Genomic DNA, 18407 nt, shown 5'->3' on the forward strand with positions numbered 1-18407 from the left:
AACTGAAACATCAGTTACACCCAAATGGCTAACATAATAGATTGCATAAATGCATTATTTCAGATGTTAAACAATCACTACAAAATAAAACACTCAACTCGAGGGCAATTTACAAATATCCTTGTCATCGTGTGACCCAGATAATGAGGTTAGCTCCCAGGTGCCTTTGACTTCTGAATTATTGAGTGTTAAGAGACAGTTCTACCTAGCTGGGTATAGAAATCCACTGGGCATCTTTACAAGTATATCCTCTAGATTTACATATTGAAATGTTATTTTAAGAGAGTAATAAAGCATTATCTGATTTTTAAAAATTGAATTGTTTCTCCAATAACTCAGGTTTATCTATACATAGCTGAGCTACTCAAATCTGGAAGATCCACTATGTGATGAGGTAGCTGATCTAAGCCAAGGTAGCAGAAGGGGCAATGCAATTGGTCTCAATGGCCTTGGGTTGGGAGGGAAAAATTGGCCAGGCTTTCCATTCCCAATAGCTGGAAATGGGTGTTGGGTAAAGGCTGGATCATGCTCGGCTGTGCTGTCCCCTTCATTTGGATAACCTGCCGATACTGGTTCACATGATTGGAGTGAGGTACTGGAAGGTGATCAGCACTTGGAACAGTACACCAGGAGGGAGTCCTTATGGGTAGGAGAAGACAGAAAACAGTTTAAAAATAAATAAAGTCCAATAATATTGGTTATTCCATCTCGGTCGATGTATTAAACAAAAAGGAACATTCTAGCAGTTCAAAGCAGTCAAACTTGCACCTGGATCCAATATTGAGAGATTGTGACTGCATTTGTCTTTTGGCCTCTATCTCAAACTCCGTTCCATAGCCACCAATTCCATCACTCTCCCTAGCCAGTCTTAGGCTGAACCAGACTGTTTGCAACCTGTCCTATTTGACCCTGAACTGAGCTTCCCCGACTCCATAATCCTCTCATCACCAAAATCACCTACTTCCATCTCTAATATCACCTGCCTCTGCCCCACCTCAGCTCATCTGCTGCAGAAACCCTCATCCACACTCGACTATTGCAATGTACTTCACAGGAAGGGAAGGACACTTCTGACCATTATGAAACCGCTGTTGCCACATCAATATTTGTGTTCTGTTCCTTTTTTTTAGTGCACATTCAGTTTCTCTCTGCACAGTTGGGCAGAGGAGCCTGCCAGGTGTGGTTAAATTAACTACTTTTATTTAACTACAGGAGTAGTTTCATCAAGGTCAGGCCAACACTGCCAGCTACACTATCAAGTTAAGTAAACTTTATAAAATAGACATTCTCATGAAACCAAAAGTCACAGATACATGCACATTACCTGACCTGCAAACTAAAGTTCTTTCCAATTCAAAACCTAGATTTTAAACATTAATGCTTTGCTTTATGGTTCATCCTTCTATAGAAACTTACAATCCCTCAGCATAAGATCGAACTGCTTCTTGCATGATGCTGCAGTTTGTGTTGCCACTTTCCTACCCATCACACCATTCCAGATACTAATCACTGTATGTAGTGTTGAAATAGCTACGTATGTGGTTGAGAGACCTCGGAGTCTTCGTAGATTCAACACTAAACATGTCCAGCTAGGACTGAGCAGCAATTAACAAAGCCAATAGAACGTTGACGTACATAGCTGAAGCACCATAATATGTGTCATGATCAAACTATACAATGCTCTGATCGGAAGGCACCAACTATACCCAGTTCTGGTCGCCAAGAAACAAGGGAGACATTCAAGCTCTAGAGGCAGTGCAGTGAAAAATCACATGGCTGGTCCCTAGTATAAAAGGTCTACATTATGAAGAAAGGCTGGAGGAAGCTTGGGACTTTTCAGCCTTGAAAGGAAGCATATGAGACAATCTTAGAGGTATAAAAGATAGTTAAGGGTGTGGGAAACGTAAATCTGAAATATTACTTTTAATTCTGATAGACGGGCTATAGGCTCAATTTAATACACGGTAAATTTAAGAAATAGGGAACAAGTTCTTCATAGAGTGATCAACACACATCGACTTCTAGAAAGAGTGGCGGAAGCAAAATCCTGATTTCATTTAAAAAACAATGAGATGCAGTGGATAATCTTTCTAGATGGATGAGTAAGAATGACCTTCCTCAACTGTACTGATCTTGTACTTGCCTTTTACTAGTTTGTACCTCTCATCTTATCGTCCGTAGTTTAACTTGAAGTAGTGCTCAGAGTTAACTTCTTTTAAAATTGAACTTAATACCTCTATAAGGCCTCTTATTTTTATTTAAAGTCTAAAGGGGAAAGTTACTATATAAATGCATGCATTGTTAACGCAATAATAATCACTAAAGTGACACACTTAGGGTGCCAACACAGGTTGGATGTGTTCCTGGAGATTTCATCACATGGCTGCCCCTCCGTGCCGCCCCCCCCCCCCCCCCCCCAAGTCAACCAGACTCTCTTTGTCATGTCCAATATTTTTTTAACTAATGAACAGAAGTGTTCAAAGAAAATAGGGGGAAAAGATCACTCTTTTATTGACTCTGGTTTTCCTCCTGAGTTGATTGCAGCAGTATCCAGGAAATTAATCTTTAATTCCTGGATACTCCAGTCAGTCCTGCTTCCCATATCCTAACTCACACAAGTCTTATTCACCCATCGCTGTGCTCGCTGACCTACATTGGCTCCCAGTTCGGCAACACTTCAATTTAAATTTTTTTATTGGTTTTCAAATCCCTCCATGACCTCGCCCCTCCCTATCTCTGCAACTTCCTCCAGCCCTACGACCCTCCAAGATCTCCGCGCTCCTCCAATTCTGGCCTCTTGTGCATCGCCGTTTTTCATCACCTCACCATTGGCAGCCATACCTTTAGTTGCCTTGACCCTAAGCTCTCCCTCTGCCTCTCTACCTCTGCTCCATTCAGACACTCCTTTAAAAACCTCCATCTGTCCTAATATCTCATGTGGCTCGGTGTCAAATTTTGCTCGATAACACTGTGAAGCACCTTGGGACATTTTACCACATTAAAGGCACTATATAAATGCAAGTTGTTGTCGTGGAGGGTTGGTGTTTGGCAAAACTTTATGGCCTAGAAATTCAGTTGGTAGCGCCAGCGATTTGCACCTAAAGAGCCCAAGAATTGGGGCGTTACCCAATTTACGGGCGGGCGCAGTGAATATAGCGCCACCTCCCATATTGAGTATCCTTTTAGTGCCGGCGCTAACTCTTTGCGCGCGGGCGCAGGCAGATCATGACGTCATTTCAGTGTGCAATGCCTTTTTGGCGCCCCGGACCGGATATTCGGTAGCGCCCGCAACCTTTCCGCCTGGCGCTATTAGTGACAGTTGCATGGAGCGTTCCCATGCCCTTCTCGGACTCGGGGAGCGCTATTTAAAGGGTACAGCACTAGTATAAAAGCCGCAGCCATTTGGGCTGGCCATTCTGATCGTTGCTGGAGAGAGTTGCTGACCTGTTGGACAGTACTTTTCTCATTGAGCCTTTGGAGGCACTGGCAGCTTGAGGGCCCGGCTCCCGAGCTGGTGATGCAGCATCTGAAAGCAGGGAGGTGGAAGAGTGGCTTTAGCAAAAGGACAGCTTACAGCAAGGGATGACAGATTGCGGCAAGGCTATGACATGGGTCCACAGTGAGCAAGCATGCTGGCGGGGGGAACAAGTGGAAGGAGACAGTTGTAAAAGGTGAGAACCTTACCATCGCTGTCGACAATGGGGTCGGCAGCTGCAGTGGTTACAGGACCACTCAGACGTCCTCCAAGAATCTGGTGGACTCCTCGAGATCCGTGAGAGTGACCACTTGTGGAGGTCCTCCACCGGTGCGAAGCTGGCCTTTACCAATCCTCGCCAGCTTGGACTGTAGGGGAAAGAGGGGAAGTTATGTTACCTGATGCCCTGAGTGATCATCTCATGCCCCCATGGTGCAAGAGCCCTTACATGACGCCTTGAGTCAAATGTGCATGTGTGTGCCCAGAAAGGGCCATGGGTGCTTGCTGGCAGATGGCCAATGGGGCACAGGCCACCCTGTAGGCATAAAGTCAGATGCAAATGAAGGGTTGCAGAAACAACACACACCCACCCTCACGACCCGAGTGAGGTCGTTCAATTTCTTTCTGCATTGGACAGGGATCCTGGTCACCATGCTGCTGGAGTTGACCCTCTGGCATACATCCCGCCAAGCTCGTCGGTAGTCCTTATGATTCGGCCTCCTGCCATTGTCTGGGTAGAGAACATCTCGCCGGCGCTCCACTGCAGCCACCAATTGCTCCAGAGCCTCATTGGTGAAGCACTTTGCTCTCTTGTCTCACCACCTCCATCTGGTCCATGATTTTAGCGCCAGAGAAGGGCCTGCGCCGATTCTGAGGCCTGCAAGGCGCAGAGTGTGGATGCTGAAGCTGACTGACCCACCCCTTTAAGAGCTGGCTGGCGCCTGGAAGTCTCGTGGTCATCGCTAATTGAGAGCACCTGCACTGCGTCCGTCCGCTCCGATCTTGGGGTGCGCCGGAAGTTTAGCGCCTTAGGAGCCCCTGAATTCGCGCCTCAATCACCTTTAGGGGCAATGCAACTCAATATCGCGCCAGGGGGCGATAAGTTGCGTCTGGCTATAAACTTTGCGCTGCGCCAATTCTAACGCCCCAAGCGGGGCTATACCCAATTTCTAGGCCTATATTTTTACACAAACACTTGTTCAGGAACATCTTTCTACTAGAGCATCGTGACAATGTTAATGATGATTCTTTGAAAATGTTTTGAAGTTCCAAATTGGTCCTGAGAGTGAAACTCTTCAATGTGCCAAATTTAAACTGTTCAATTACAAACCAACGTTGTTAAATTAATGCTAATATTGACCCCAACTATAATATGTAATGATATAGGACTCGTGTTTACCAAAGAAATATTGTTTTAATATTAACAATCTGACCTTGACGTAAATGAATGCCAAAGGCTAATATTTGCTTTACTTTTGAATGTTTAATGAAAAATTGAAATTCTTTGCACAATAATGTAGGAAATATTCTCTGATGCAATCCTTCGTTCTGCCTCTCCACCTCTTTAAAACGTTCTTTAAAACCTACCTCTTTGAGCAAGTGTTTGGTCACCTGTCCGAATGTCGCCTTGGGCTTGGAGTCAATTTTTGTCTGATTACGCTCATTTGAAGCACCTTGGGACATTTTACTAGTTTAAAGGCACTATATAAATGCAAGTTGTTGATTGTACTAAAAGAAAATATTAATCATAAAATTTGTTATCCGGGAACCCTATTTAATTAATTGGTAACTGCAATTTTATATTTCTCCTTGTTTCCCTTCTACTTCTCCCTGCATGTCACAGGATAGCTGAGAAAGCAGACGGGTGGCAAATGTTCAGGGCTCTTTTCCAACATGAATGAAGACACCCCAAGCTGACTCCCTTCTATTTTGCTTTTCCTCTCTGACCCATCTGTGTCTCCCTGCAGTAGTAAAAGTATGAATTTGGATGATCAACCATGATCGCATTGAATGGCGGAGCAGGCGCGAGGGGCCGAATGGCCTACTCCTGCTCCTACTGTATTTCTATGAGCAAGAGCTCTCCCTTAAAGAGATTCATGGCAGACACAAACCTGCGTCCTATCACTCTATGAAGTAGTGTACCTGGGGCAGCAATGCTCAGCTCTGGCTCAATGGTAGGACTCTCACCTCTGAATCAGAAGGTCATGGGTTCAAGTCCCACTCCAGAGACTTGAACACATAATCTAGGCTGACACCTCAATGCAGTACTGAGAGAGTGCTGCACTGTCGGAGGTATCGACTTTCAGATGAGATGTTAAACTGTGGTCCCGTCTGCCCCCTCAGGTGGACGTAGAAGATCCCACAGCACTATTTGAAGAAGAGCAAGTTAAAGTCAGTTGGGGATGGTGGTGCCCTTGTGCCTGGTCCTCCTCCATGTACCACTTCTGTCCTGGTCAATATTAATATCTCAACCAACATTATTTGGTCATTATTTCATTGCTGTTTGTGTGACCTTGCTGTGCACAAATTGGCTGTGTTACCTACATTATAACAGTGACTACATTTAAAATTGGCAGTAAAGTTCTTTGGGATGTCCCAAGGTGAAAGATGCTATATAAATGCAAGTTCTTATTTCAATGCACATTCCCGCTAAACTGACCCATGGCCTAGGCATCCTGAAAAGTTGCTGCAATGCCTGGGTTTTCACCAACACTAAACATGACACTAGATCAGAAATGTGAAGGTACTTTTTCCTATACCACCTATCCTTGCGGTCTCCTTGAGTAAGTTTGTCAGTTTAATGCCATGTTTTACAGAATTGTGAGCACTGGTGTGCTGTAGACTTGCACATTTCAAAAACACAGTTGAGACAGTCCAAACTCATTTATGGACCCCCGGAGAAAAAGATTTCAATCCTAACATACTATTCCATGTCTGAGCTGAAAAGACACCTGTTTTACCACCCATAATTCCTAAACAAAAAGAAATTAAGAAGATTGCACTGTATATAGGATAGAGGCAAAAAAAGGAGAAAAGACCATTAGGTTCTTCAGTTCACACCTATCCATTAGACAATGCAAACTCGTGCATCACTCTCCCCATTGCCAGTAATGTGTTATCCTGGGGGAGGTGCCAAACCAGGGGGAGGGCGGGGGGGAGCTCTGGCCAATTTCAGGAATACCTCTGGGACATTCCTCCCCAATTTAAGGCAATCAAGCAAGATCCGGGAGATAATGGTTACCCATGACTGTGCTGCTTCCCTGTGAAGTAAAAACCACAAAATTGTATAATTGTGCAATGGCTTTTTTTAAAGCAAGCTCATGTTTGGTACATTTCAATGGGTGCTGGCAGCCCTTGATCCATTTGCTATTGTGTGAGCCTAGACAGTGTCAGCAGGGCAGCCACCATGAGGGCATCACAGACAAACCTCATGCTGGTCTCACTTGAGGTCCACTTAAGTGCATTTCCAGTGGGGGTGAGAAATTGGAAACTTAGCTACTTTTTTTCCCCTCTTCCCTGGTCCACTGATGGTGTTCCTACCAGGCAACTCAGCACAACCCAGTGACGGAACCTACAACTTTCCTGGTCTGAATGGCTCTACATCACCATTTGTAAATCTAACTCTACTGTGTAATGAGAGCTTGTGAATGAATGCATTGAGTGAATAAATGGGTTAAAGCTTCGTTACCCACTCAATAGGTTAATGTCAACAAAAAATATTGTATTTATTAGTTACATATTTATATTACATCTCCAAAGGACTTTTTATTCTACTCTTCATCATGTTGATAAATCTGAGAAATTATAAATGTTGGATTTGTGATTCGTTATCTTTTAATTAGCTTCTTGGCAGACGTACAAGATGTGTTTTGTAGGTTAGGTCATTCCAAGTTGAAACTAGATTTTGGCAAATTCTCCTAACTTCCTGCTCTGTTACGGTCACACTGACAAAAATCCATTCTTGACACTATTAAAACCTGTTAGATGTGAATGAAGCAATTTGGGGAAGAGTGTGGTAGCTGGTCAGCCCTACCAGCTAATCCCTGGATAGGGACAGCTGATTGAGGGTCAGAGGTCAAGCTGCTAACTTTCTGTCCAGCCAAGGAATGGAAAGGGTAAGTGAAAATATGGTCTGGGGCAGTTTTTGCAAAGATCTTTTGAGGGAGACAGTAGGGTTGCCAACTCTCCAGAATTGCCCTGGAGCCTTCAGGAATTAAAGACTAATCTCCAGGCCACTGCTGCCAGCAAACCCAAGAGAAAAATCATAGAGGCAATATTTTTTTTAAAATTTCCTTTAAACGCTTTTAATAGTTATGAAAAATATCAGACGGGAAAATAGGATGTTGACTGACAGTGAAGAATCATCCAATCGGAGAATGAAGCATCTTTGGGGGGGGGGGGAAATTCGGTTGGGTTTCCCTACCGTTGGCACCCTAAGAGGGCGCTAATGGGACGCAAAGCAACTAGCACCCGGGTGCAGTGATGTGTGCGCCGCTCGCGAAATTGACCAGACATTTTGCAGTGGCGCTAAACACTACCGCCACGATCTCCTGCGCCCGCAGATCGTGACGTCAGTCAAGCATGTAGCGCCCCGGACTGGATATTGAGTGGCGCCCCCTGCCTTTCCGCCTGCCACTAGCAATGACAGGAACGTTTTGCAGTCGGGAAGGGACGGGGGAGCGCTATTTAAAGGCGGCCGCTTCCTGCCTTTTTTTGTCAGTGACATTTTTGCACCACGCATTCGCAGAGAGAGAGACTTCTGGAGAGATTCAACAATGTGTGAAGGAGTTTTGGCTACTGAGCAGCACTTTGCAGTTTCATTTTGCTATGACCTTCCTTGCATCAATTTAGAAGAGACTATGGGGGCTACACTCTGTGCTCTTTCCCTGGGCCTCTCCATTGTTTTTTCCAGCAGAATTGATGTACAGGTCTCTCCAGGCCGAGATTCAAGGCTGCAATGAGCAGGGTGTGGATGGAGAGCAAGATCAACCCTCCCCTTTAAGAACTGGCCGGCGCCAGTGTGTCTGTGTTCCATTGCTGACTGACATCACATGAGCTTCGCCAGTGCTCTGAGGTAGCGCCTTGCTCCTCGGCATTAGCGCCTCAAGACAGGTGTGTAGCACCTGATTTAGCGCTCCAATCACCTCCAGGGGCGATAGAAGCCAAGTTTGCAGTCGGAGGCGATAATTAGCGCCAGGCGCTAAACTTTGCGCCCGGCCGATAATTGCGCCCCAAATGGGGCGATACCAAATTTCTCCCCCCTATGCACTTTCCAATTGGCGTAGGAAGGTGGTGCATCATGAGGATGGACATGTCGAGCAACCAATGGTGGGAATTGGGTGGCGGGACAGTTGAGGGATGTGGTCATGTGATAAAACCTCCAGGCATATGTCTAATAGAGCAACCTGGTGGACTACTGATGTATAGAATAATAAAGCCATGTGCAGTACAGTTCTTAGCGGAAGCCATGTACTGTTTGTGTGTGTGTGTATATATATGCTGTATCTCAAGATATCGCAGAATTGGCGATGAGGATGCGATTGCGGATTCCCTAGCTGAAATTTTTGTTGGAGGATAATCCTGCCAACCGACAGACTGTTAGAGGTTCTTCGTTTTGCAGAAAAACTTAAAAATCCGAGGTAAATTTTGAGCACACATGACTGAACTGTCGACGGCGCCAGAGTCCAGATGGCCACGCCTATGGGAATAATAGGCCGCTTGGGTGAGTTCCATCGCGACCAAGAAACTCGTGGAGCGGCTAGAAATGTTTTTCACTGCAAATAATATTGTCGATGTCCCCGATGATGTAAACCATAAGTGACAGTTTTAGAAATGAAATGGGCTATTTTTTTTGACTGAAGCAGGCCCCGAGGTGTATGAAACCCTGAAAAATTTGCTTGTTTCCCACCAAGCCGAAGGACACGCCACTGAAGGAGATCCTAACCAAGTTAGAACAACACTACAGTCCTGAGCCCCTGGAAATTGCTGAAAGTTAGCATTTTGGAACACGCGATCAATTAAATGATAGGGTATCAGTGAGTACATTGTAGCTTTAAAAAAAACTATCCATTCACTGTCATTTCTGAAACTTTCAGGACCAAACTTTGCGTGACCGCTTTGTTTGTGGGTTGAAAAATGAACGTATCAGAAGTCAATTGTTGACAGCCCCTAACTTGACTTTTGACTTAGCTTATCAGACAGCTATGTCGATGGATATGGCCGACCGATACTCCCGAGAGTTCCGCGCCATTTTCAGTCATCAGACAACCAAGGTGAATCGGCTGCAGGCTAAAAGTAGAACGCAGTTGGGTCCCAAGGCCTGAGCAACTGGCCGTGGTAACAGTACATTGAAGTTGTGCTATTGGTGCCTGGGACAACACATCACTCAAAGCTGTCCGTATGTGAAGGCAGAGTGTTTCTACTACAAGAAAACTGGGCATCTTGTGAAGGCATACCGACAAGAGTAAACCGACTGGCAATGCTAGAAGTAGAAATCGCCAGACACTACATACCATTGAAGAGAAGCAGCAGGACGAGAAGTTTCTGGAGATTCTCATCATCAGGAGCATGAAGATATCTAACAACGATTCACGAGGTATTGTCATCCAAGTAGATGTCACAGGAACCAGGATACCCATGGAAATCGACATGTGCATCCGTGAGCATAGTAGCGGAATCACTATATCGCGACAAGTTGCGTGGTTATCGACTAGAGAAATCGAAGTTAGAGTTGCGAGGCTACTCGGGCGAGCAAATCCCTGTAGTAGGAAGTGTCACCATACCAGTGAAATACAAGGATCAGTGTCAGAGTTTGCCTCTCATAGTAGTGGCAGGAGACCAGCCTGCCTTGCTAGGTAGAAATTGGTTGGGATCACTGAAGCTGGATTGGAATGAGATTTTTCATGTGGAAGAGAAATTTGCATCGAAAGATTTCATCAAGCAATATCCGAAGGTGTTCAGCGAAACGGGCAGTCCAATCCAAGACTTCAAGGCGAGTGTCAGAGTGCAGAAGGACGCAAGACCAGTTTACTGCAAGCCACGTCCCGTACAATACGCACTCGAGGAGAAAGTTGAGCAAGAACTCAAAAGACTAGAAACAGAACATTATCTCTAAGGTAGATCTGAGTAATTAGGCTACACCCATTGTTGTTGTACCTAAGTCAGATGTTAAGGTAAGGCTGTGTGGTGATTATAAGGTAACTGTAAACCAGGTTCTAGAGTGTAATCTACCCAATACGTTGCCAAATGCGGAAGATTTGTTCACAATGCTGACAGGTGGCCAGATCTTTTTGAAGTTAGATCTAACAACGCCTACCTACAACTTGCGTTAGATGAAGAGTCCAAGTAATGCTTGACTATAAATACTATCCGAGGCCTATATCCATTCAATTGGCTACCATTTGGAGTGTCTTCTGCCCCAGACACATCCCAGGGGGTGATGAACCAAATTTTGCAAGGGATTGAAGGGGTAGTGTGTTATTTGGATGACATACTAATTTCAGCACCAAACAGGCAAATCCACGATGAAGTGTTGAATGAAGTGCTCAAACGGCTAGAGAATTACGGAGTGCGTGTGACAGCTCACAAGTGTGAGTTGTTTCAAAACTCAGTGGAGTACTTGGGGCACAGAGTAGACAAAGATGGTTTACATCCAAACAAGGGAAAGCTGGATGCAATCAGAAATGCACCCACTCCCAAAAATGTCACTGAACTTCAATCATTTTTGGGTCTTTTGAATTATTACAGAAAGTTCCCCCCAAACTTGGCTGCGTTGTTACATCCACTGAATGAGCTGTTGAGAAAACAGGTCCCTTGGAAATGTTCAAAAGAATGTGATACAGCATTCAAAGTGTAAAAGCCAGTTAGTAGTTCACTATGATGTATCTAAGGAGATCAAGCTAGCATGTGCCGGCTCTCCGTACGGAGTTGGGGCAGTGATCTTTCATGTACTAGATAGTGGGGAGGAGAGACCAATTGATGCGCTATCAACAATACCAAAGACTACGAGATGGACTTAAATGAAGTAGGCTTTTATTGACTAAGAACTAGAGCATGCCTCTGCTAGTGAATCCATCCTAAGAGCTCCCGGGGGAAGGGTGGTGAGTCACCTTTATACCCGGGCTTAGGGGTGGAGCCAGGGGCTGAGACATGCCTGGACTTGTACAGGGTTAACAGTGGTTTACCACACAGGCATGTACAGGTTAACAGTGGTTTACCACATTAATTGCTTTTGCTTCACGCACTCTCAGTGCCAGTGAGCGGAATTATGCGCAGAGTGAAAGGGAAGTTTTGTCATTGATTTTTGGGGTCAAGAAGTTTCACAAATACTTGTTCGGTTGTAAGTTTACCATAGTTACTGACCATAAGCCCCTGACAGCAATCCTCCATCCAAAGTCCCCAGTTCCAACCTTAGCTGCAGCCCGAATGCAGAGATGGACTTTGATTTTGTCAGCGTATACGTATGACATTGAGTACAGACGATCAGCTGATCACAGTAATGCTGATGATATGTCCAGGTTGCCATCCCCATCACAAGTTACACCCATTAAGGAAGAAGTGTTCTATTTCTCATACATTGATGAGCTGCCACTCATAGCTGAAGAGATTGGTTGGGCAACCGAACGTGACCCAATTGTGTCAAAGGTGTATAATTACATAGCAAATGGATGGCCAAACCAGGTATTGGAGGAAGATATCCATCCATACTTCATTCGTAGGAATGAATTGTCAGTGGATAAAGATTGTGGATAAAGATTGTATCATGTGGGGAGTAAGAGTGGTTATCCCAAATAGGTTCAGGTCTAAATTGTTAGGAGATCTTCATGACCAGCACTTGGGAATGTGCTTGACCAAGAGCTTTGCACACAGTTACTTATGATGACCAGGTTTAGATAGAGATAGAGTACATAGTCAGTCAGTGCACAACATGTCAATTGGTAAGCAAGAAACCACCATCAGTACCATTACAGCCATGGAAATGGCCTCCCAGAGTGTGGCAAAGGTTACATGTAGATCTTGCAGAGCTAGAAGGACAGCAATTGTTCATAGTGATAGATAGTCACTCGAAGTGGGAGGAGGTGTTTCCGATGTGGATAATAACAAGCAAAACACTAGACAATTTGCGAAGATTGTTTTCTTTATACGGCCTCCCAGAAGAAATTGTGTCTGATAATGGGCTGCAATTTTGTTCAGAAGAGTTCATACAGTTCATGAGCAGAAACAGTGTGAAACATACCAAAGTTCCACCAGATCACCCTGCTTCAAATGGTGTAGCAGAGTGCACAGTACAAATTGTCAAACATGCCCTCGTCATGCAAATGTTGGATCCAAATCCAAAAAACCATTAGTTGTCATTGGACCACAAACTGGCAAATTTTCCGATTACCTATTGGAATACTCCTCTTGCCACTACTGGTAGAAAACCAGAAGAGTCGTTTCTCAAACGACAGCCACGAACCAGGTCCTCGTTGTTAAAGCCAAACTTGGCACAGTCCATAGAAGAGAAACAATCAAGGCAGAGAGAGAGTCATGATAAAGGTAGAGTTAGAGAAGTGTGAAGTTGAACCAGAAGGTTAGAGTGAAGAACCATCACCATAAATGGTTAAAGTGGTTACCAGGAAGAGTAGTGAAGATATGTGGCCCTTGTACATATTTGGTTAAGATGTTTGATCATGGAAAGGTTAGGTTTGTTCATATTGATCATATCTTACCTACAGATGTGAAAGGAGTTGAAAGCTGGGATGATTCAATTTATTCTGATGTGTCAGATAGCCTTGTTACAAGTAGAATACCAGTAGCCAATCCTACATCAGACGTACCAGAAACAAGCCCAAGACAGAGTCAGAATTTAAGTCTGAGCCAGAGTCAGGCAGACAAACAGTCTGAAAGTGTAAAGAGTCCAAATGTAGATCAAGGTCAGCCCTTGGAGAAAAATTCTCCACAGGCTCAGCCTAGAATGACTCAAAGTCCTACAACAAGATTTAAAAGTTCAAGAAAGAAAGTATCCACTTCAAAGCAGAAAATCAGTGGTTAAGTTTAATCTGTAAATATGGAAAATAAATTCATATCTTTTGTTTGTGTTACAGAATTCTATAGTAGAATTTGGAAACAAAATGAGTTCATTTGAGAAATGTATACCAAGAGTTGTATATACCATGCAAATCATGTACAAGAAACTTTCTGGTATCCGGCACTGACGGGACCGAGTTGGTGCCGTACCATCAAAACTGCCGTAGAAACCAGCGCTAATGTTAAAACATACGGAGCTTTTGAGCTCCATGTGAATCAACAAACCCTGTTGCTTAGCAACAGCTTCAAAACAGTCGGCCGCAGCTTAAAAGCGTATCTGTAGCTAAGCAACAGCTTCAGCTAGACCTTGCAGAGCCTGACTGGAAAAAAAAAGCAACGAGAAGTAAAAAAACTTATAGGAAACGGCTCCTGAATTTTGCTGGTAGATAAAGCTTTCCGCACATTTAACCTCCGGTTAAATGAAAGTTTCCTGTACAATGATTATTTGCTATGATACACTTCTCCCTCCTTATTGAAGAAGTTAAATAGAGCCACCTGGTGGACTACTGATGTATATAATAATAAAGCCATATGCAGTACAGTTCTTACCAGAAGCCATGTTGTGCTGCTGTGTCCCAAGATATCACAATGTCCAACCAGAGTTGGCAGCCCTACGAGACAGAGCAAATCTGATGTCGGAATCAGTGGAATCACTGACCACAAAACTGATATTTAGCAAGTTGAAAGGTGCATTATATTATTTCTTTGTTCTGAGGAGTGATTTCAAATTAATTCAAAGTGGAGTGAGTTTTACTATAAATGTTACTCTGCTTATTCACTTAACAATTGTAAAGTAAACCACACGTTGACACATTCAGCCTTCATCGCTAAAGTGGCAGTCAGTCCACCTTTTGGAACATTTGAAAGAGAAGTGCACGTGGAGGCACATGTGAGATTGCAGTGTCCAGATCATATAACCAAAGGTTGCATTGTCATGAATCCTTGGGTCACACTCTCACAATGACCAGATATTGGGCAGTAAAGGTAAACTCCCGATTGTAAGGAACGTGGGATCCACATACGAGAGAGACTGGTAACACTGACCCCAAGAAAATAGTTGATGTAGATCTGATATTTGTAACACCAACCCAATGTTCTCATCCATATGCAAACAGGCAAATGCCTCCGAACAGGCTATCAGCCCCTATCTGAGTCAGGGACCGGTGCAAAGGAAGAAAAGAGTTACAAAATGTGAAATAAATAGAATTAATTATTTTCATGGATTTTTTTTTATATAAGAAGCTCCTGCAATGTTTGTGCAGGTCAGTCTGTAGTCTTAAAAAATTATATATGAGCTAGACTCCCGCAAAGAACATCTTTCTAACACTGAACCCTACAGCAAATAATAACCTCCTCCTACTCGCTCCCAGAACAACCCATCCCTGTCTAATGCAATGTCTGCTGAAAGGTTAGTTAATGGGTAAGGATTATTAGTATATTATTATTATTTTCAAGGTTGCTGTGCGCACACAAATGTATCATGTGGTGGGAATAAAGACTTAAACGAAATCGTAGGCACAGAGAAAAACAAATCCGCTGTTGCCTGAACAGCACTTAATTCAATTTGTCAGCCCATTGTAAAGGGTGAGCCAGTAGCCTTGTAGCAATTAGATGATCTCCCACTGAATTCACATTCTAGCTACTTAATTTTATTTAATTCACAACAGCATATGAGATTATGAGCATGCAGATTCTCTTATTGTACAAGTGACAGCTATGTCTGCTTTGGATCATAATTGTATTACTTCAAATAATCTAGAACTTAAATTGTTCCACCTGTAACTTTTTTTCTTCTCTCCTCTTCTGAAGGTTCTGATTCATGCTGTGATATAACCAAAACAACAACTTGCATTTATACAGCACCTTTAACATAGAAAAACATCCCAAAGTGCTCCACAGAGTCATCAGAAAATGCACACCACATCAAATATTAGGAGGAGTTTACCAAAGGCCTGGTTAAGGAGGTGGGTATTGAGGACAGGGGTAAAGGAGGAGATATGGTTCCATGGCATTGGTGCTATATAAAAAGTAAGTGGATTTACAGTTAGCGTACGCATGCTAAATGTGATCTCCTGGACTGGTTTTAATCGCCTGAGGGGGTCGGAGAGAGATTTTCCAGATTATCCCCTCCTTTATTGGCCCTGGGTTTCTCTGCCTTTCCCAGGAGATTACACATACCTGCAGGGGTGTAGGAGGTGGGCAAGAAGTGTCTAGTAATGATGCTCCAGGCATCATAAGTGTGGGGCAGGCTTGATGGACCAGCTGGTCTTTTTCGTATCTTCGTGTGTCTGTATGTCCTCTATTTTCTCACTCACAAACCATCACTTTGTGCATGAAACTCGACAGTGAGCAGGCTATCTGATCGTAGGGAGGGGGGGCATCACAGACAACTTCCTCCAGCATCCATACATGTGCACTTTCCAGCGATTAGGAATAGGAACCTTGATTTTTTCCCCTCTTCCCCTCCCTAGCCCAAGGTGCTGAGCCAATTGTAGTACCCCAAGGCACACCTGGGTGAGGTCAGCTTACCAAATGGCTACTTGGGTGAGGTAATGGAGGCCTGCAATCATGGCATTGTATCCCACCATGAGTCAGTACTTACAGGAGAGGAGACAATAAAAGGAGAGAACAGCAATGAGTGTGGGGATGGGGGTGGAGGAGGAAAGAGTACTAATGGACTTCAATTATCTTGCAGCAGGGAATTGATGGGAGCAAGCTAATTGAAAGAGTTGATCGCTGTTAGATCAACTTGTCTCGTATCAGTAAAGCACAGGCTGTCTTTAATGGTTTTGGCAAACTTGTGGTCACCGAGGCAAGGGATATCAATACTAGTGAACGGTATGATTTCCCATTTCACACACCCAGTGCAAGCACCAGCACCGAGCCTTCTCAGTTCAGGTATAGTACCATCAGCTTCTGATGAAGGCTTCCTCTAGCCCTATCTCAATCTCTGAAGACTATCATCACCGCACCGATGTGAATCCCACACCAGCCATCCTTATGACTTCTCTGACGGGAGCTCTTAATATTTCGGCACTGATTTCAAATGACCAGCACTATACTGCCCTCCCAGGGCTGCTGTGCCACTTGCACTTCCACCTTAAGCCAGCAAATCTGGCAGAAGCAACTGAGATCCACAAAGAAATGGGTCTGTGCTGCCACCGGACAAGAGAAGTCTGTCGGTTTATTTTATTAACTGTAGCTGGCAGGGAGAGCACCATGCGTTTGCCATTATCTGCGTTTTTAAAAAAGTGTAAAAACACCTTGAGCCAGCCAATTCATTGCAGTGTTGTGCTTTGGGCCTGTGCCTGCAAAACAAAATCTAGATTAAAGCCCACCCAACCTTGGTTATACGATAGCAAAATACTGCAGATGTTGGAAATCCAAAATAACAACAGAAAAAGCTGGAAAAACTCAGCAGGTCAGGCAACATCCGTGGAGAGAAATTTGAGTTGACGTTTCGGGTTGGACCCTTCTTCAAAACTGGAAAGAAAAGAAACTAGATCGAAGGCAGGGCTGCGATCGGACAAAAGAATAAAAGAAACAAAAGAAGTAAAAGAGATTAGAAGCTAGACGAGATGGTAATAGGCTGGGATTAGGTGTAAAGTGTACTGGCAGGGCAAAAGATAGCTGCCAGGTGTGAGAGAGAAACAAAAGGAAAGGGGGGGGGGGGAAAAGGAGTGGAACAAATACAAGAGAAAATGAAATGGGGGCCCAGCTTATGATCTGAAATTGTTGAACTCGATATTGAGTCCGGAAGGCTGCAGACTGCCTAATCGGAAGATGAGGTGCTGTTCCTCGAGTTTACGTTGAGCTTCCGTGGAACAATACAAGAGGCCAAGGACGGTGAGGTCCGAGTGGGAATGGAGCGGTGAATTAAAATGACAGGCGACCGGAAGCTCGGGGTCACCCTTATGGACTGAACGGAGGTGTTCCGCAAAGCGGTCACCCAATCTGCGTTTGGTCTCCCCAATGTAGAGGAGACCACATCGTGAGCAGCGAATACAGTATACTAGATTGCGAGAAGTACAAGTAAATCGCTGTTTCACCTGGAAGGGGTGTTTGGGGCCCTGGACAGTGGGAAGGGGGGAGGTATAGGGGCAGGTGTTACATCTCCTCCGCTTGCACGGGAAGGTGCCAGGTGAAGAGGAAGGGCTGTTTGGGGTGATAGAGGAGTGAACTAGGGTTATAGCCTTCAAGCTTAGCAGAGGCTTTCATCCATTCTGGGCCAGAGTCAAGCCCAAGCCCCAGAGGTGAAAGAACCATTTGTTTAACCCACTGTACTACTAGCACTGTGCTATTAACTTAATATTAAATGTCCTGTGTCGAGAATATTCGGTTAGCTGGAGTGAAGCATTTCATATGTTCTTAAAAAGAATTGGCCCCTACGCTGTGTCAATCCTGTTAAAACCAAGTCTAAATTAGAATCATTAAAGAATCTCCTGTGTATGGAAATAAATTATCCAAAGGGGAGCTGTGAATACCCAACTCATTCACTCATTATTTATAAGGCCATCTTCCTATGGAACCGTGCCCAATAAGCCAACTTTATGTGGAAGCCTGGAGACTATATGCCAGCAGGCTAGTTTATTATAGGGCCACTTCTGTTCTCACTGGATAATGATTTGCAAAGGGAATCCTGACTGATTTATTTTCTCTCTGCCTCCTTGCCCCAGCACAGACTCTAAGGTTAATTATATTCTCTTCACTCCCACCCCAGTTCAGATCAACTAACTCAATACAGACTAGCATCAAACCTGGGATGGCCTGGTCTATATGGAGAAATTGCACACCACACAGTGCCGTTGGGAAACATCCTTTTGAAATCATTTCACTCTTTGAACTTAAGAACATAAGAATTAGG

The sequence above is a fragment of the Somniosus microcephalus genome, chromosome 26 (assembly GCF_052327205.1).
Source record: "Somniosus microcephalus isolate GS21.2 chromosome 26, FLI_Smic_1.0, whole genome shotgun sequence".
Lineage (NCBI taxonomy): Eukaryota > Metazoa > Chordata > Chondrichthyes > Squaliformes > Somniosidae > Somniosus > Somniosus microcephalus.